The sequence below is a fragment of the Zeus faber genome (genome assembly GCF_960531495.2).
Source record: "Zeus faber genome assembly, chromosome: 8".
Classification (NCBI taxonomy): domain Eukaryota; kingdom Metazoa; phylum Chordata; class Actinopteri; order Zeiformes; family Zeidae; genus Zeus; species Zeus faber.
The window spans coordinates 5,758,377-5,779,803 of record NC_137195.1 but is presented as its reverse complement, the minus strand read 5'-3'; the positions used below and the strand labels follow the sequence as shown (position 1 = coordinate 5,779,803).

Below are 21,427 nucleotides of genomic sequence, written 5' to 3'. Positions count from 1 at the left end.
TACACATACACATGTTTTGCTTTATATATATATATATATATATATATATATATAGTACACAAAACAACATGTCATATACACATGTCATATACACATACATGACATATGTTTTGCTTTTATATATATAAATACATACATACACACACACACACACACACATGTCATATACACATAAATGACATATGTTTTGCTTTTATATATATATATATATATATATATATATACACACACACACATACATGTCATATACACATACACATGTTTTGCTTTTTATATATATATATATATATATATATACATATACACACACACACACACATACATGTCATATATCACATACACATGTTTTGCTTTATATATATATATATATATATATATATTATATATATTATATATATATATATATATATATAGTACACAAAACAACATGTCATATACACATACATGACATATGTTTTGCTTATATGTATATATATATATCATTTTTTTATTTTTTATACATTACTTGTTTTTTGTCAAACCGACTTCGCCGCGCACCTTCCCTCGGGCTCCCCCCCGTCGTCACCCTCCTTGGATCAGCGACCACCCGCCGCTCGCTCGACCTCAACTTGCGGAGACGCCCGGGCGGCGGAGGGATACACGCGGCTCGTCTCTAACGCACGGTGCCGCCGCGGTCCCTCCTGCGCCGCCGCCCCGCCTCCCCGCCGCCACCCCGCCACCCGATTGGTCGGCCCCGCGCGGGCGCCGCTCCCCCCCCCATTGGCCGGGCGGAGCGTCAATCACGACGCAACGCCGCCGCCGCCGCCGCCGCCGCCTCCGCCGCCGCCGCCTCCGCCTCCGCCGCCGCCTCCCCTCTCCAGGAATAGATTGGGCAGCGTTTACGCCGCACCGTCTGCCGCTCAAGTTAAATAGTTACCGCGCACGTCAAGCGGAAAAAAGGTTTTTTTTTTTTTTTGTTGTTTTGTTTTGTTTGTTTTTTTTACACATCCGTTTCGCCCGGCGCCCGCAGAGAGTTGAAGTGACTGGTTTCCCCGCGCTTCGCCCGCAGAGGCGTGATCCGTGACTCTCCAGATGTGGACGCAGCGCCGGGGTAAGTCCGCGTGACGCGCCGGCGTCGGATCGCCCGCGTTCAGTGGTCGTGGGCGATTCGTTCGAGGGGGGGTCACCGCGCACACTTTATAATTGTTTCCGTTGTTTTGTTGTTGTTGTTGTTGTGATTGTTGTTCTTTTGACGACCAGGCGTGACGCGGGGACCACAGCAGCCCCGGCACCAGCCCCCTGACGGTCCATTAGGAACTGTCACTGCGATCGATGACAAGTGTCAGCTGGCGTCGGGCGCGATTTCTCGTCATCGCTCCCTCCCGCCGAAACGGGCTCGACCGCGTCAAGTTCATGGCAAACTTTGTCGCGCAATAAATCGCTTTTACCTGTTCAAATGACGCCGCGGGGAGGGAGGGGAGGGAGGGGAGGGAGGGGAGGGAGGGTAAAAAGTGAACAACAGGAGGAATCGTGGCCGGGACCGGGAGCGGTAAAGAAGCGGTAGTGATGCACGGTTCGACTGCTTTTTTGGGATCCGGTTCCTGACGAGTCGATCCGGTTACAAAAAGAGAGGGTTAAAACAAAAAGATTCGTCCGATGTTCCCACTCGGACTCAGTTGGTGCAATATTGGCACGCCGAGCTGGGGGAGGACTAACGGCGGATCGTCACAAAGATTCAACCGTTGGCCTTTGTCTGAATGATTAATTTTGACACGCACTTGGAACGCGAAGTTGGAATCCAGAAAATCATCCAATTCCCAATTCGCAAGCGCAATTCTCTCGGAGCGATTTATTTTGAAATGCAAAGTGTGATCGGCCACATTCAATATGAATCATGTCAAGTCGCGGCCTCTGCCATTTTTGCCTTGGACCTTCGTCTCCAGACTCCTGAGTCATTTAGCTGCGAATGAATCGTTCCAGAGTCTTGCGTCACTGGTAAGAGGTAGAAAACGAGAGAGAGAGAGAGAGACAGACAGAGAGACAGCTGAGAGAGACAGACAGACAGAGAGACAGAGAGACAGAGAGACAGAGAGAGAGAGAGAGAGAGAGAGAGATTGTTTTCTCTAATAATAGAAATATCCACTCAGCGTTGAGTGGATATTTCCGTATCTTTTGAGCTATTATGCGCGCGGGGAACTGTGCCGTTGGGATTCCACAAGGCTGTGGCCGATGATAATTGCTTTTCTGCAGAGGGAAAATGTCATCAAACTCCTAATTTCCTCCTCAAAATCCCAATCCAATTTGGCCCTGTTTACGCTGCTAACCTATATTCAAGTCGTGAAGTTGTTTTTGGTGGCTTATTATTATTGTTGTTATTGTTGTTGTTATTATTATTAATAATGATAAGAGGATTTCAAATGAGACGGCAGAGCCACGGTCTAAACCACTCCACTCTCGATCGATGTCACCAGAGAAAACACCGAAGCCTCCAAATGACCCAACTGCCTTCAGCAGGATTGGGATGAGACGGCCCGCAGACGAGTGTTGTAGCAGGGTGTCGCGCGGAGACAGGGTCCCCAGGGAAGCCGGGGGGGTCCAGATAAGGGGTGCTCAGCTCGGGGGCGCCGGCGGCTGTCCGGATGCTACGAGTCCAGGAGACCAGCGTTGACCGGGTCTGAGCCGTCCCCAGAAGGACCCGGGCCGCCGGGACTCCGCCCCCTCGGCGTGTTTCCCCGGTTAAGGACAGGGAAAGGCGCGAGATGGGAAACCCACCCGAGGCGCCCATGATAAACCCGCCCGACAGGATGACCGGTTCCAAACGTTATGGGCCCCTTCAAGGGGTCGCAAATATCTAGACTGCAAATGGGAACCGTAATGTGATACGTTTAATAGGTGTTTATTTATTTGCTTGTTTGTTGGAAATCGTGGTGTGGTGTGGATTTACGTCCGTGCTGCTTTCCCTGTGACGCGAGCAGGACCGGGGGGATTTGGCTGACAAGTTGAAACACACCCTCTGTTAGCACACACGCACACGCACGCGCACACAAACGCACGCACACGCACATGCACACGCGCACGCACACACCCACCACTTTGTCATTTTACTCTTTGGGAAGAAGTTGCCTAAGTCGAGGCCCTCATTCAGAGAGCATTACACGGAAACACGCGTCCTCATCCTCATCTGTGTGCGTGTCAAAAGGTGTGCGGAGGTGAAAAAGGTGCGCTGATTTGGACAATTACTATTCTGTTTGTACTTAGCCTCATTCGTTCCCTCTTCCCCTTCTTCTCTTACCCTTTGTTTTGACCGCTGGCTAGAGACACATTAGGGACACTTGCGTGCACGCACATAGACTCGCGCTGTCTACCAAAGCTGGGCACACAGTGGCCCAAACAGGCACACCAGCGGACGCATGCGCGCTAAAATCCGAAATTGGACGTTAGAATGTAACTGGACTAGTTCTCTGTAAAGGGGCTTAAGCTCTTGATAACTTATGGGCTCAGCTACAGTAATGGGCTTTTGTGTGCCTGAGAAGCGTGACTGCAGCCAAAGCCTCGCAGCGCTCTCGTCCAGAGGGCGAAGCCTCGCGGGCGGGGGGGGGTAGAGAGACCCGAGACACGCGCGGTGCTTCGAAAGGGTTGTTTTAATCTAACGTTTAAGTTTATGGATTGCGCCGTCGTGTTGGGAAGTGCTGACTTATCGTGTAAAACTGGTTTGGATGCCGGAAAATGCACAGTCCGCCTCGTGTGACGAAACAGCAGTGGCCTCTCAGCGCCTAAGTGCAGCCATGTGTCTTGTAGCTTGCACTGCGAGTTCTAGTCAAAACAGAGGGGATCCCCCCCCCCCCCCCCCTCCGCGGCAGCCAGTATGAGGAAGTACAATCATTCTTTCCTGCTGCAGCTTCCTGCTAAATTGCAAACACAGGCAGTCAGCCATTGTGCTCTCCAGACATTGCAGAGTGTCTCAGTCCCTGTAGGGTGCACGGCCGTTAATGTGAATTAATAATGACGACTGTTGATGGGGAAAGTGGATTTGTAGATTTGTGATCTCTTCCACTGTCTGTGTGTGTGTGTGTGTGTGTGTGTGTGTCTGTGTCTGTGTCTGTGTGTGTGTATGTGCGTGTGCGTGCGCGCGTGCGTGTATTTGGTCGTCATCACATTGTAAAATACAATTCACCGCAGATCGTTAATACGACTGGAGCCTTTCCAGGAAATCGCTTGAAGTCATATTCAGGAATTACCTTCACGGAAATATGTACAAAAACGCAAGCGGCTCCGTATTATTAAATGTGTCACTCCGACAATAGGGACGTTGTTTTGGCAAACACAACATTTTCAAACGTAACATTTGTGCTGTTGGAATGACGAGCTGTGAGCCACGCTGACGTGGGCCGCAGTGAGAGGAACACGGTCCAAGCGTTTCATGGATTAACCCCAAGGGCAGGCGATCACAAAAGTAATTTTGTAGGACACTCTATTAGACGCGGCTCTCCTCACGTCCACTCTAGGATCTCTGTCGTAGCGTGTTATTTTCACCGGGCTCCAATTTTCACTGATTAGTTTGCTTGTTGGCAGAGAAAAGTATTGATGGGATTGGGTTAGTGCAGAACCAATAGCTGCATTAGCGCCTGAGCAGACGCTCTTACTCCAAAAGCAATTAAAGGGAAGGGAAGAAAATGACATAATTGTGGTCGGCGGTGGACGTCCGTGTTTTGTTCTTAGTTAAACATGGAGGAAATTAAACTGTGCCCGGGAACAAATATTGTGAATTGGAGTGTGGAGTAGCTTACTCCTGAATTCTAGACTAAACTGTTTGGAAGGATTGTTTACCGCTTAACTCCATTCAGCCTTCAACATTCTTAAAACCACGGTGTCAATATGTCTTTCCACTGAATTGCTATTATTATAATTATCTTTATTGTTATTCCGAAGGAAGCGATCCTTTTTGAGCACAAGCACAAACAGAGGAAGATATACACTGTTGTTGAGTCTGTGTTCCAATGTGTGTGAGCCCCAGAGTGAACGTTGTAACGTTTTGCAGACCTCCTCCTGTGTGTAATTAGTCTCAATATCCCTTCGTTTACGGTGTCATTTTTGATCAGGAGGGGGGTGGAGGTGGGTAATCTGAGTTCAGCGTTCTATTTAGGTTAATAAGCGCACTGTATTACCGTGAATACACCAAGTGTTGCGTATACTCACTGGTACCAGGGACATTATTATTATTATTTTTTCCCCGGTGGTTCTTTTGGGTTCAGTCGTTTCTGAGTTTGTAGAACGCTGCCTGCTCCAGCCTCCAGCCGACCTGCATCCACACCGTACAGTAATGGCACTTCACATGAGCCATGTGAGGAAAGCATAGCCCATTTTTCTATTGTCTTACTGAATACCCCTTGCCACAAGTCACGGGCCCTTTCAAACAGATGGTGCATTTTAGTCGCGCAGAGCACTTACTACCTGGGTCTCGGCTCTGGTCAGTTTGCTTTTGTGGCCTCTTTTATGCGCAGATTCCAGGGCAGATTTTGCCGACCGCTGTTCCCACGCTGAGTGAGGAGAACAGGAAGAACTCTGCTGCGCAGCAGGGCTCTGCCTTCTGCTATTATGGCCATGGTTCAATCATGGCAGGGTTGCTTTAACCCAGAACATTGTCCAACCCAGAGAAACGTCTCCCTTTCGGCTAATGGAACTTCCAGTCAAAGGTGCACTTTTCATAGAAAAGAATCCATCAGCCGCTTGATGTGGGAAGTAGCACCGGTACGCTTCACCTCACGACACAACTCTCTGCCTGCTGTGTTCTCAAAATGGCCCCCCCTGTTTCTGCTTCATCACAATGTACGAGCCAGAGGTGCACCACGCAGTGTGGAGTCAAATGGCGCCACAACACAGAAGGAGGACGGCGGGGAGATATTTCCTCTGTTTGAAACCGTTTGTCAACACGGCCTCTGCGGTCCGACCTGCGGGCCCGCGGTGGAGGATTAGGGTGCGGAAAGGCCCGGCCGTGGAAAAGCAAACCTCCTTACTTACACAGCACTAATCTCTGTCCTCCAGCAAGCTCTTAATTGAGCCATCATCACTCACTGATCTGGGGGTTAAACATCAATTAACGTAATGAGGTGATAGTCACTGTGGAGAGGGGGAGCAGGACGGGGGCGGGGGGGGGGGGTCGTCCGCTGGGCGAGCGGGGTGAAGCGGGACCTAAGGTCCGGGACAGAGAGGGTGGGGATCGGGGTTGAATTGGGTGGGTGGTGGGGCTTGAGTGCTGCAGGAATAGCAAGAGTTCTGGACAGCCATCTTAGCAAGCGGCATGATTCTCAACCATGAAGTGGAGCCTGCTGATTGGGGTTGTGATGGGGGGGAGTCTTCGAACAGCCCGATGGGGGATTTGTTGTTAGTTTAGCTGTGTTTGCTCTGGCAAGTGTTTGGTCTGCAGCGTCCTTTTTTCATTTGTTGCTGCAGGCCAACTGCATATTTTTATAACCGAGACAGGCGTAACAAAGACAGGTATTTTCCCGACAATAATCAGCTATTGTTGACCATGCACAGGAATACTTTGTTATTCTTGCAAATTATTATTATTATTATTAATATTATTATGTACTCAGCTATTGCATATTAAGAGTCAGTTTCAGGCGTCAGTTAGATTTTCAGCAAAATATAATACAATGATGTGCCTGAAGCTTTGAAGCAAATGATCAATTGCGGATTAAAGATGTGAAGAAACTAAAGTTAACATTTCATGTAACTTTGGGTTTTATCATGACATTTGGCTTAGAAGAGAAATATGCTCCTAAATTGTATTTCTCCTGAGTCCAAGGGTTTTTGTTCAATAACAGTTTGCCCTGAATGAACAATTTTGAATTCCAGAAAGCCCTTTGTGTCATTTTTATGTGGTAGTTGTGGTCAAAAGGCACCATATAGTCACATGGTATAGAGATACTATTAAGGTAGTTCTTTGGAAAAATATAAAAAACATTAATATTCAACATAGAGCATTTTTTGACAGTTTATAATGTCTGGATAGGATCTTTTATAAAAGAAAATGAGCTTGGCTCATTGGACCGATCGTTGTTTTTTGTTTTCTTTTACCCAACGATTGTTTTTTCCACCAAAAAAAAAACAGTTTCCAGTCATGACGCTCGACCATAATAATCAATCAACTGGGTGGCGCAGGAGGATTCAAAGGTCTGGACCCAGGTCAATTTATCTTGCCCTTTTATTTATCTCGTCATACTTTCGTACTATCAAGCAGATGGAGCCATTTGGAGATGAGCAATCTTTGATGAATCTCGCAAACATTTATGGCAGTAATAATCCTTTTATAAATAAAACTTTTATTTTGTAAATAAAATGATTAAACATACTCTTCGTAGTAACTGTGGACGTTAAAAATAAGCAAAATGGAAGGAAAAGTGGATCCTCTCTGCAGGAAGAGCACATTTTCTGTCGGCTGGTTACTGAACATTTTGATGGGGAAACACAAGGCGCATTTTACACTGGAACATGTACAAACATGAGGTGTTTGTGCTGAATACACCAAGCCATCGGTTGCTGAGGCGGAAGCACTTTTAACTCGAGATGGCACCGATCTAATACGGGGTATTGGATTGGTGCTGATACCAGTAAAAGACGCTGGATCGGCTATAGAAGGAATAAGTAAGCCCAAATCACATCGGCCTGAAATATTACACAAACGCTTTTTGCGACATCGCTGTTGTGCCCTGGTGTAAAGAGAGGGGAAGTGGGCCACGTGATAACAACAGCAGCCACGTGTGGCCACAGAACCAACCGTAAGATAGCAACGGCTGCCACAATGTCGGGTGTGTGGCGAGACCTCACCATGAATGTATCCGCATTTGAGTCTAAAATAAACTTGAATGAAAACAACAATTTAATTCCATTAAAATAAACCCAACCTCCACTTCAATGAAATTACTTTTGTGAGCTTTTTATAACACACTAATAGAATCTGTAGAAGCTTTCTAATGAGTGGAGGCCGGCGGAGTCATTTTTCAGTTGTATGTCGCGATTCCTCCGGCTCCCCGAATGGCAAGTTAGATTCTGAATTATTCTTTGAGTCTGACCACTGGCTGTAGCCCAAGCTATGCTTATAATCAACAGCCTATAGTTCATGACAGATAGCCCCTCTTCAGATGAAAGATTAGAGTGAGTAAATAGATTTTCACTGTCTGCTTTTTGACGGACCACAGGAACTGGAGGAGCTAATCCAGAGATGTTGCTCTGACTCAACAGTCATGTTTCCTCTTCAGGTTTGCCCTGGGAGAGGCATTAACCTTCTGCCCGCTCAACTTTGGGCACTATACTTTAGAGATGCTGTAATTATATAACCGCCTGATTGCTATGATTTGAGCTGAATTTCCACCCGGATTTTAGGGGGGAAATGTTGCAAAAAATACCACTTAAATGTTGTATTCTGCTTGAATATGGGTGTTCAATGTCATTAAATGGTGCTTCTTCATGAGGTGGATGTGCATTTTTACACGGTTATAGACTAATACAGTGATATTGGCATCAAATTGACAAAAAAAAAAATTTTATTTGCTCATCGCAGTTATGAACTGTATATGAATTACTCAACTATATTCACGATCATCATGACTGATTACAGCTATACTTCAGTATTCAGTAAATAACAAAATAAATATAACTGCTTTCTCATTTTTAAATGGAAAAAATGATGTCAGTCTATTTTGAGAAACATATATATATATAATTTTTATATATATAAATTTTTTTTTGCAGAACAATATTACTCATACAAATAAGGACAGCCGTCTTATCGGGAATCAAACCACGCTCGCTATTCATTCTGTGAAGATCAATTACCGGTATATTAAACTTCAGCGGAAGGGAGAAAGGAAAGGGAAAAAAAAAGGTAAATCGCGACTCAAATTTTAAAATACACTGCTCAGCGCACTCAATATATCCGTTCCGCCTCTGAAGACATTTCTTGAAATATCCAGCTTTGGGCCTTGTTCATTGCGAATCTGTGCTGACCTGATTTTGACGACCAGATAGATACATGAAAATTGTAGGTACACAAAGCATTTATTTTGACCTGGGATTATCAAACATAGGAGTATATTAAAACTCTTGTCTGTTTTTTTTTTTCCCTCTGTCTCTCTCATCATGCAAAACCGGTCATCTCAATCTGCTCCCTTTGCGCTCGTCTGCCGGTCTTATCCAGATTAACTTGTATTTTTCTTCCCTTAATATACTGTGGCCACTGAAAGGGTCGTCTTCCACAAAGCTTGTCAAATGGACATTGCCTTGGGTCCGCGCAGGGATCAGGGGCCACTCGGCCGGGATCAAGAAATCACAACCTATGTAGGTTAAATGCAACTTAACAGTGCACATTTGCAGGATTAACCTTAATGAGCGGAAGACGAGTGAGGAGTCAAAGCACTTTCAGGGCTCCAACACGGTGCAACCAGTGGGGCGGGCTTGACCTTGACTGGGCCGCGGTGTCAAAATCCCCTTAAATTCTATTGGAATCCATTTAGTTCGGCTTTGGGCAAGCTTCAACGGCCAGGCATTTTTATTCAAAAGTCCATTACAGTCTGGAAAGGCTCGAAGTTTCTAATCCGACCACGGGGTGAAAAGAAAAGTCGGAACGGGGAGAACCGCCCCGATTTTGGCTGATGTTTCTTTCGCAACGACGCCCCCTGGATTTCTAGATCTTGTGTGCGTTGAATTCGCAGAACAGTGTCTCAACCGTCCTTTCTTCTGTTTTATGCCGTCCTGTCACGTGTAACTCCCATTGCAAATGACCTTTTATATTAAAATAACTTGATCATACGCCATGAGGGTGATATCGAGTGTCAGAGCAGAGGATCCTCTTCCAAACAGCCATGATATGGGGGAGTAGGGCAGAAATCTGCCTCCAAGGTCACTTGATTCAGTTTGCTAAGCACCACATACACATACACATACAAATGTATTTTCTAGAATGGTTGCACTTCTCTTGTTAAAAATAATGGCACAGACTAATTGTTTGTAGCAGGGTAGGTGATTGATGCCAATACAAAACTTATATTTTCCATGATAAATAACTCACGGCATCTCCTGAAGAAGGCTGTAATCACTGGAAACCCTCAACAAGGTTGTTTAACTCCTCTATTTCCATCACATGACCAAATTCACCTTCTCCTTTTTCGGCTGTTTGAGTAGGTAGCACGGTGTCCGATGGTAGAACACTGTGGTACCCATCGTATAGTTCCAATGGCCTAGTTGTTGAGCTAAATGTTTGTCACATAGATAGGAAGGTCAGAAAGCGTTGGAGGCAGAAATGGACCAGGTGTCGCGCCGCCGTGCCGACGGGGTTACCGTGGCGTGAGAGCAGGGGCTGCTGGCCATCACTCCGGCACAGCTGAAACCGCAAGCACAAGAGCCAGGAGCTGAAATGCTACACCCCGGCTTCTCAGCCCATCCAATTCCCCCCCTCTCTCTCCCTCTCCCTCCCCAGCTCTATCCCATCTCTAATCCTCTCGTCGCTTGTTTTCTCGCCTTCCCTTGCACCCTTCTGTCTCGCTTTTATCTAGTTTCCTGCTCTTCATCATCTGACCTCCACCTCGCCGGCCCTGCCTCCTCCCCCTCCGCTTCACTCCCACACCTCTTCCCACGGCAGTGGAGCGCGGCGGGGAGGTTATGGCCTCATTTGAATGTTTATCAGCCTCGTTCTTGCTGGGGCGTGCCGTTGCTTTACGGCTTTCCAGCTGTCGCTGTGCAATGGCATCATCTGCGCAGGGCTTTCCGAGTTAGCTAGGTTTAAGCTAGCACGGTGAAAAAAAAAAGGGGGGGGGGGGGTGGGGTAGAGCGACCATTACCCATCCAGAGCTGGGAATGGATCCAGAAAGGAGGAGGAGGAGGAGGAGAGGGGTCGGGTAGGGGGTTGGGACTGGGAAAATTCCCCTTTCCACCCTTCCAAAGAAACACACTTCCCCATTTGTGTGCATATGGGTGCATGCACAATAGCACACATATCTCCAAGGCACGTACGCAGTCATGAATGCGTACATGCTTGAATTCATCATGCATCCATTTGTGTGCGAGGGAATGTATGGTGAGCTGTGTGTGTGTGTGTGTGTGTGTGCGCGCGCGTGCGTGCGTGCGTGTGTGCGCGCGTGCAGCTGTGCGTGCTCGCATCACGCTTCCGTGTCGTTCCTTGGAAGTTGAGATGAGGCAGAAAACCACAGGTAAAAGCGGCTTCGTCGTCACCTCTGACCCCCGCTGCGGTTACCCAGAATCCATGGCGTTGCTGGCTGGCTTCTTACACAACAACAATCCGCTGGACTGCGTCTCTTTGAGGGTTTTCTGAATCCTGCTCCGGCGGAGAAACAAAAAATCAAATGGTCAACGGGGAGGATTTTTTTTTTTTTAATTTATTTATTTTTTTTGCCAGCGACCCGTTATCCGTCGATGGTGGGTTTGTTGTACTTGTTTTCTGCCGGGCCGCTGTTGGAACATCTATTAGATAACGTTTTATTTGATGGTGTTCAATGGGCTGCCTCTTCCTCACCTCCAGCCCGGGCTGCTGATGCTCTGCAGCCCACGCACACTCCCAATGTGAGACAAGAACGCGCATAGACGTCCGCCCACTGCCACGCGCGTGCACGCAGGCATGCACACCCTCACCCTCCCGTAACGCTCAGCTACACACATGTATATGAATCTACACACACACACACACACACACAGATATGTGCATACACAGCAAAACAAACCAAGTCACACACTGGGGCGGTCTCCCTCTTTTTTGCCTCTATATGTGCTTCCCTCCCTTTCTCTCTGTCCATCCTCTAGAGGATTCTGGCAGTTGTTTATGTTATTGAACTGGTTATCACATTACAGTCAGAACACCATCAGGCTTGGAGAGTAAGAGGTCGAGAGAGAGAGAGAGAGAGAGAGAGAGAGAGAGAGAGAGAGAAAAAACATTATTGCATTCTTTAAAGGGGACATATTATGCTCCTTTTCAACAGGTTAATATGGGTCTCTGAGGTCCCCAAAACATGTCTGTGACGATTTCTTTTGCTGAAAATACCACTGGGATTGTGCATTCTGTCCTTTCTAACATGCCTCCGTAACCCTCCTGTTTCAGTGTGTGCCGCTTTAAATGTAAACGAGCTGCCAGGTCCCTAGTTCTGTCAGCCAATGGGGCTTGGGCGTGACCTCCCTCCTGAGGACCAAGTTCTGTGAGCCAATGGGGTTGGAGCATGAGTAGTAGGGTTCAGTTGTATGAAGTACGTAAACTTTCCCTTATTTCACCTTAGCAGGCCGAACAAATCTGAGGCGAGAAATATGCAATCGAGTTGCTGAGTCTCTCTCTATAACACATTGTTTTTATTGGTTACGTTTTGAGAAACACGCAGCGGATTGCGCGGCTCAGCCTACCGTCAACCTATCGTCAACCTACCGTCAACCTACCACATACCTGCCGCATACCTCCCGCATACACGGCACAATTATTTTTTAAATACTTAGATTTCCCTTGTCTGCAGTTTTGTCACGAGACAGTTGCTATTAATTCCTCTTTTGTTTTAAAAGATTTGCGCTGCTCTGTGCGACCAACGGAGTAGTTCCCATGCTTAGGGGGCCCCGGCGGCGCTTGGTAGTCCTCCAGCTATGGGTGGAGCTACTCAGATGGGGGCGGTTCTAACTCTAGTGAGTCTCCAAATGACGTAGGAAGGAGACGCAAATCTGAACGGCTCGTTGCATCACATGTTTTCTCACAAAAGGCGGCTCACAAAAAAAAACGGGTTGTCTTGTTTCACGGTTTGTGTGTTAGTAGACCCACCAGAGACCCAAATGCATGTGCACAAGCACTGAAAAAGTGACTTTTTCATAATCGGTCCCCTTTAACAGATTCATTAGCATGGGGGGTGGAGAGGAATAAAACTGACAAAGGTCAAAAGTGTCTAAAGGTCGTCGAATGCAGATACTAAAACACTGAAATATTCATGTTAGAATTCTCTGTACAGTGAACAGTGTTATGTTATTCCAATGGCCAACATACAGATTTTGGTGACACAAAGATCATGAAATGCGCTGCCTACAGAAATACTTTGGTTGCAGCAACAACAAGACTATAGGTTTGATTTCTTTTTTATGTTTTTTTTTTTGTTTTTGTTTTTTTTTACCCGTGTGAGCCCAGTGAAACTGGAACGACATTTTGCAAACAGCATTTACAATTTCAAAATTGGGCCAGAATCCCACCTACTGTTGACCTACAGAGAGTTGAACCCATTACCTTCACAGTGTGTGTGTAAAATGCGGGTCCTTTTTTGAGTGGAGCGCAGGCTAATACTGTACGTCTAATGCAATGTAATACAGTCATTTACTTGGTATGTTCCTGATGTAATTATAAGGCCTTTTTACAGTTTAATTCCGTTTTGGGGGAAAAAAAATAGTTTCGGAAGCTCAAGAGATTGTTCGTTATTGATTTTATGGATCTTTGTTTTAATAGGATTTTTAGTTGTGATTGCACTTTTTTTTTTTTTTTTTTTTTCTCTCGTTTTAGCAGCGGACAGAAGCATCGCTAAATGAGAATGTTTCAAATCTTCAATTATATTTGGGATGCGGACTAATCTGTGTCATAGGGCTCGAGCACTTCTCTAAAGGTGCCTGGTTTAGGAACCATCAACCACGGGAGATTGAAGTATACTATAAAGTACACTACAAATGAAGACAGAACTTTACAAGAAAGAACACATTTGTCAGTATACAGTACAGTACTGTATATAATACAGTGAGATCAACGGTGACACATGCATCCATGTGATCTTTGGAGCAATTACAAGCAGGTGAAGGTCTGCACACTGTTTACAAATGGAGTTTTCTCATCTAAACATGCCTTTTCTTCTCTTAAAGTTGTGTTTCATTGTGAGTGCCACTGCATGCAGGCCTATTTTTTTTTATGTTTATTTATTTATTTTTTGTATTTGTATTATGCCCAGAACGGTCTCTGGAGTTTACCAAATAAACATTTCACCACATGTATGTTCAGTGCAATATGTGTGTGACGAATAAATCTTTGAATTTAGAAAGTATGTTTAAGTGATGAGAATAGGGGAAAAAATGTATATACTTTAGTTTCTGTGGTTAAAGAAAATGCGGCACTAGAAAAGTCAGAAAAGGCTTTTTCTTTTTGCTCAGACAGCAAGAATATCTAAATCCACGGATGCTTTTTTTTTTTTTTTTTTTCATCCCATAGTTTTCTCACCCAATCCAGAGAAGTGCTGCGCTTTCAGATCCACTCTCTTTTCAGCTTTGCTTCTTCAACAAACCCATACTTGTCCCAAATATCCAGACTTCATTTCACCAGAAATTAACTTTGACAAAGGAATTTGGGATTGTTCTGTGTTCACAGGATGGGGCATAAACTGTATCTATGGATAAATATTCAGCTTTATTTTTACCAATTTTATAGACATAGCCCATACGCGCCGCTCTATTTAGTGGTAAAAAAAAAAAAAGAACCCAGACACTGCATCTTTGCAAGGTCGAGGAAACATTATGATAAAGTCTGCAGTAATAGAATAAGTCGGACGTGTGCGTCTTCAGGCTCAGTCACACTTTACAACCACAGGATTCTACTAATAACTTCATACTTAAACCCGTGGCCATCTCTGCAATAATACTGTGATCTCTATTCAACTGTGTTGCTGTACTAATAATCCTGTACAGTTGTGATTAAAGTGAAAACCTCAATGTTGTGGGTTAAAATGATTATGGATTAAAGTGATGGCTCTGCGGCTGGTCTGCGGTGCGATTTCACCCACACACACCAACACACCCACCCGCACACACACGCACCCCACCTCCCCATTAAAAGGCCTCCTCTTAGGACGCAAGGCAGTGAAATCAGAGGAGCTTAGAGCCTTTAGCCGTAGCATCTGTTGCCACGTACATACACAGTGCACGGCCTGACTCAACCGGCCATTTGGGCACATACTACACTGTCAGGTCAGCAAGCCCTGGTTTAAAACTCCGAGCAGGACGGCGCTGAGTTAGAGAGAGCAGCGGTGGTGGGGCTGTGCGTATTTTTGTGTCCGTGTGTGTGTGGGTGAGTGGGTGGCTGCATGTTGTAGTTGTAGGACGGACAGGGTATGTAGTTACTGGTAAAGGGGGGGCTTTTAACAGAGGACAATTCCATTGGAGTCACAACAGGTGACGTGTGTGTGTGTGTGTGTGTGTGTGTGTGTGTGTGTGTGTGTGTGTGTGTGTGTGTGTGTGTGTGTGTGTGTGTGTGTGTGTGTGTGTGTGTGTGTGTGTGTGTGTGTGTGTGATTATGTGAGTTGGAAGATGGCCGGAGGGGGGGGTTATGAAGGGTCCCCTCTGCCCCACCTGTAGCCTGTCAGCTGCTGTAAGCCTGTTAAAACGTCAGCTGTTTCTGAGGAGAAGTGTGTATGTGTTTGTACGCGCGTGTCCTTGGTGTGTGTGTGTGTCTGTGTGTGTGTGTGTGTCTGTGCGGCCGTGCGCTTGAATACTGTTATTTAGTGTCATAGAACTGGAGATGGGAATGTGTGTTTGTGTGTGTGTACATTAGTCAGTGTTGTAGAACTGTGTGTGTGTGTGTGTGTGTGTGTGTGTGTGTGTGTGTGTGTGTGTGTGTGTGTGTGTGTGTGTGTGTGTGTGTGTGTGTGTGTGTGTGTGCGTGAGGGGGTGGCGGCGACTGAGTTGGAGACCGTGCGGGCCTCCCCGCCCCACCGAACATCAAACGCCTCGCTGCCTTTGGAGCCTCATGCCGGCGTGGTGCGCCATGACAGTTGGGCCCTGCTGCTCCATGTCGTGCTGTGCACTTCAGCTTGTAAACCCCCCCCCCCCCCCCCCCCCTCCACACACACACACACACACACACACTGTCCTGTGGGGTCAGCTGCTTCCATCTTTTGAATACCAACACTCACAGTTACTGAAGCAGCTCGAGTCGCAGATTTTTCTTTTGGGGGGGGCAGAGTTGGCACAAATACCTTCTCAATGTATTTGACAATGCAGTGCTGTGAAATTGTTCAATATAATTGTAACTATGTGTGTACTGTCTTGTGACTATGTCTATTTATGTATCTATCCATCGTTTTGTTGTGTAAATTAGCCTAAAACATGATACAAGGTCTGAGATGTTTGAGTGGGTTTTATGAGTAAGAGAATAATAGAATAGAATGGATTTTCTATCTCGGTGGGATCCACCTCCACCTCTGTTATCCAATACGGGACCTTGGAACTGTAACCAAGCAGAAACTATTTTGTTTATCAATGTTGTGCTGAATTCCCTACGATTATCAGGATGATAGATTCCTCCGTCTCTACTGGTCCTACCGGCCTGGCCTGCAACCGTGAGTGGGTGAATGGCGCTTTTGCCGAAAAAGCTCATTCTTATCCTGCATTGTATTCAGAATTGGTTGAAATCGTGTTGGATCTTCAAATACAACAATCCAAGCGGAATTAGTGTCACTGACTGTGAGGCCCAGCCAGCCAACAGACGGACGATCCTCTCTGAGCGAGCAGCACATTGCAGTGCAGGCCTGGGCATACAGCGTGTACAAACCACGAGACACTGTTGGTGTTTCCCTGAAAGACCGATCCAGTGGATTCATGTTAAAGCCGCCCGTGACCTGCATTTTCGTTTGAACTGTTGAATCCAGAGACACTCGGAAAGAGGAGGTGCAGGGCCGGAGCCATTCAAAATGAAATATTATTGTTTAAAATCTTTCAACGTTATCATGACATTTAGGTATTGTCATGTTGCGATGCACGGATTCAAATAAATCATCGGTAAGAAGGCTTTAAAAATTCCGACGGTATGAAGTCTAAAACATTTTTAAAGTTATTTTAAGTTTTAAACCATTTGGTATAATATAATATAATATCTCGCAACATGAAAGGAGAGAACAGTACATAATAGGAGAGAAACCGAAGAAGGAGGTTTAAAGTCAAGCAACGGCCAAATATCTACGCCTGTCTGGTATTGAGTGCTCTGAGTAGAGGGTAACTGGTGTTGTAATCCCAATGAGTGGAGTCGTGAGTCGGGGTTTTGGGTGGTGTTCTGGAGGTGTTGTGCGGGAGGGTGGGTGTCTGGGGTCTTGGTGGTGGCAGCTGAGTGGGACAGGCTGTTAAATGGAACAGGTTGTTGCGCCTGTTAATGCTCGTCTTTGACCCTTGACCCTTGACTGTGACAGCCACGGATGAGGGTGGAGGAGGAGGGGCCCGCCGGGTCAGTTGACACATGCAGAGGCAGCCAGTCGGACTGTGGTCCCCTGTGGAGAATTTGGGCCATGTTGGTGGAAATCTGATACTCGTACTGTTTAAGGGTTACGTTTATTGTCCTGATCAGAGCTTTCTGTTTGGTTAAACAGTAGTTGTTGTTGTTGTTGTTGTTGTTGTTGTTGTGTTATTGAATGGTAATAAATAAAAAACATTTGTAGTGGGTTCCATTTGGGCTGGGCGATATATCGATTTGATATTGTGATCTAATTAAATGTTGTCTTTAGGGCTGCATTACAGGAAGGTACTGCAATTTTCTCAACTCCATAGACTTTTCTAGCTATTCTAATCAATCAGTCAAGATTGCCAAGCTCTAGGTTTCATCCCTAGACATGTACACCGATCAGCCACAACATTAAAACCACCTGCCTAATATTGTGTAGCTCCTCCCTCGTGCTGCCAAAACAGCTCTGACCCGTGGAGGCACGGACTCCACCAGACTCTGAAGGCGTCCTGTGGTATCTGGCACCAAGACGTTAGCAGCAGATCCTTTAAGTCCTGGAAGTCGGAGGTGGGGCCTCTATGGATCGGGCTTGTTGTTCCAGCACATCCCCCAGATGCTCCATCGGATTGAGATCAGGAGAATTTGGAGGCCAAGTCAACACCTTGAACTCTTTATCATGTTCCTCAAACCATTCCAGAACAATATTTGCAGTGTGGCAGGGTGCATTATCCTGCTGAAAGAGGCCACTGCCATCAGGGAGTACCGTTGCCATGAAGGGGTGAACTTGGTCTGCAACAATGTTTAGGTCGGTGGCACGTGTCAAAGTAACATCCACATGAATGCCAGGACCCAAGGTTTCCCAGCAGAACATTGTCCAGAACATCACGCTGCCTCCGCCGGCTTGCCTTCTTCTCATAGTGCATCCTGGTGCCATCTCTTCCCCAGGTCAACGACGCACACGCAGCCACCCATCCACATGATGGAGAAGAAAAGGTGATTCATCAGACCAGGCCGCCTTCTTCCATTGCTCCATGGACCAGTTATGACGATCAGTGTCCATTGTAGGTGCTTTCAGAGGTGGACGGGGGTCAGCATGGACACTCTGACCACTTGCATACGCAGCAAGCTGTGATACACTGTGTGTTCTGACACCTTTATATCATAGCAAAATCAACTGTTTCACCAATTTGTGCTACAGTAGCTCTTCTGTGGGATCGAACCAGACGGGCTCGGCTTCGCTCCCCACGCGCATCAATGAGCCTTGGGCACCCATGACCCTTGTCAAAGTGGCTCAGATCCTTGCGCTTGCCCATTTTTCCTGCTTCCGACACATCAAATTCAAGAACTGACTGTTCACTTGCTGCCATATATATCCCACCCCTTGACAGGTGTCATTGGAAAAAGATGAGCAACGTTATTCACTTCACCTGTCAGTGGTTTTAATGTTGTTGTTTTAATGTGTGTGTGTGTGTGTGTGTGTGTGTGTGTGTGTGTGTGTGTGTGTGTGTGTGTGTGTGTGTGTGTGTGTGTGTGTGTGTGTGTGTGTGTGTGTGTGTGTGTGTGTGTGTGTACTGTATATAATGCATGCTACTGAAGGAGCATTGTGACAGCTGCTTTCACCATGGGCTCTAAACCTGCTGAATAGTTTGAATTCTCTCTGAGCGCAGTTTGAGGTGGGAGCAATGATCTAAATGTATAATCATTACAGCATTGGTTGTGTTCAATTAATGAACTTAATAAAAAGACTAATTAAGCTCGCACTCTTATTGAAGCTGCATTTAGCGACATTTCTGCTAATTTACTTGAATTGGTAGACTTCCTGTGAAGATCCGCGAAGCGCAGCCCATTGCCCTGAAAATCATCTTCCTAATCTACCAATACATGTGCTTTTCAGCGTACTCTTTTCTTTTTGGCGGTCTGTGCACTTCTAGTTACTCCTCTGACGGTGTGAATAGATGTACAGGGGGGTTCAAAAGTCAGACTCAAATTTCGCTGAATGCAGTTTTTCGATCGGCTTCAATTCAAACTGCCGTGCCAGTTGAGGGGTTCTTCGTCTTGTTCATTTGTGTCCTTCGAGCATGGGGGGGGGGGGGGTGATATGTTTATGGAGCACAAAGTTTGTCAACAGAGAAAGGGAAGATGGCGTGGAATAATAATATTCCTCTGCGATGTAGGTCACACGCCAGAGACCTACTCACACTGGCCCACACCAGAGTAAAGCTTTGTCACTTATTTTTTGTTGCTTTAATTCGCCCCATCCTCGAGAGGGAGGGAGATTTGCATAATCAGGGAGTTCACTGTCATACACTTGAGAGCATATCGTGTTTATTCACAAAGCTATTAGTCAGTGGCTACAAAGACAAAGTACCAAATAAGCTCTTGTTGAACAGGGTAAGGTTTTTTTTTTTTTTTTTGTTTTGTTTTTTTTTGTTTTTTTTCCCCCCCATGCGATGATGTACTGTAACAGGGGGCCGTTGCTCAGGTGGCGCACACCTTGTGTGGAAAAATGCCTCCGTCTTACGTCTTACCCTTTTATATCTTTAACATTTTCTGTTGGTTTCCACAGTGTTGTCCCCCACAGTCGATGTTTGTGATTCAAAGCCGTGTGTGTGTGTGTGTGTGTGTGTGTGTGTGTGTGTGTGTGTGTGTGTGTGTGTGTGTGTGTGTGTGTGTGTGTGTGTGTGTGTGTGTGTGTGTGTGTGTGTGTGTGTGTGTGTGTGTCTGCGCGCGGGGGGGTATTTATGAGCAGCGCAGCTTATGCGCTGGAGTGTTTCCTTTTGACTGAAATAGTGGAGCCTCGGGGCATAGGAACAGCTCCTTCTTCTGTCTCCTCGACATTCTATCAAAAGGAGAGAGAGAGAGAGTAGATAACCTTTCCCGTTCCGCTAAAGTCTCTGTGTTGCCGCCTCTACCCCTCGCCCCCTCGCCTGTTCACAACGGCATGTATGTAGCTGGCAACACGGTCTCGGGCACTGCTTCCTTTTGTCACAGGAAGCGAGCGAGCGAGAGAGAGCGAGAGAGGGAAAGAGGGGGCGGGGGGGAGAGGTAGGCGCACAGATCCTCATATTCGGCTTTGGGCCAAAACAATGTGTTTGCCGTGGACGGCCTGCGGGCTGCCTCATGCACAAGCAACAAATGGAATAGGCAGGCAGGGAAAAACCAGGAGCAGGGTGGAGGAGAGATAAGGCAAATACCCATCACCGACGTTTGTTGTGGAAGCAATTGGGTCGTCAACGTAATGACACAGTCGCTGTTTTGTTAAGGGAGTGTATATTATTCCCCGTCCATGGGTAGGTTTCCGTGTCCAATAGACCATGTTCCCATCCCCAGCCGTTCCGCTTCGAGATTTACCCATATAAGTTATTGCTCCAGAACAAGCTTGCCCCATTGGAATTTTGCCCCCTGTTTCCCCCCTCGTTGAATTTGCGGCACAGATGTGCGTTTCGCCACATATTTGCTGCGTTGTGTGGAAACTCAATGACACAACTGTTCAGCGGGCTCCTGGCCCTCCGTTTCCCACACCCTCCCGGCCCCTCAGAGATTTCAAGGTCGGGAAAGGGCACGGCCTGAGATTCACTGCTTGGGAAGCGGGGCCCTTCTTGAACATGGACGGAGATGACAATCTCCCTGAGATACAATACAGTAACTCAGGGTGGTTGTCCTGCGCTCTGCTGTGGTGAAAACACATTTGTGTCGGAACTTTTGATTTTCATAGCTTTGGACATTGAGTCAGTCCCGAGCCTTCAATGGTGTCACTGCCAGTCGTTATTGGACTTGACAGGGTGGAGGGATGTGACAAGGCATCTATAAAAGATTGACAGCAAAGGACCATTTCGGGCTCAGCCGCACCGATCTGATTGGCTGGCAAAGAGCAACACCGGTGTGTCGAACCTTACAACAGCTGAGTATTTGTGTGTGTGTGTGTGTGTGTGTGTGTGTGTGTGTGTGTGTGTGTGTGTGTGTGTGTGTGTGTGTGTGTGTGTGTGTGTGTGCCCGTGCGTGGCTGGACGGGAGTCATGCAAGTTGCTGCTGGAGCAAAAGGTACGGAGGCAGCTGCTGTGCCGTTACCCCCAAGCTCACAGTGGAAAATGAGAATTTGCACACATACACTCGGCTTGCTTGGAAGCCACGGTGATCTGACACTCGGCCACGCAATTTCTCTCCGTCTCATCCTCTCTCCCTCTCCCTCGGTCTGTGTCTTACACGCTCACATACAACCAGCCTGCCAATAAC

The 21,427-nt window shown here is 46.6% G+C and overlaps 1 protein-coding gene across 2 annotated transcripts in view; it reads left to right on the top strand.

Annotated features, from left to right (window-relative positions):
• Positions 1-21,427, top strand: part of mef2d (myocyte enhancer factor 2d) — an 83,962-nt gene that overhangs the window by 314 nt on the left and 62,221 nt on the right. Inside the window, exon 1 of one of the 2 annotated variants that reach the window (XM_080005440.1) lies at positions 974-1,090. The exons of the other annotated variant lie outside the window; for it this stretch is intronic. The gene's annotated coding sequence lies outside the window, so the exon portion shown is untranslated. Of the gene's footprint in view, positions 1-973; positions 1,091-21,427 lie in introns of those variants that run through there. 2 annotated transcript variants of the gene reach the window in all.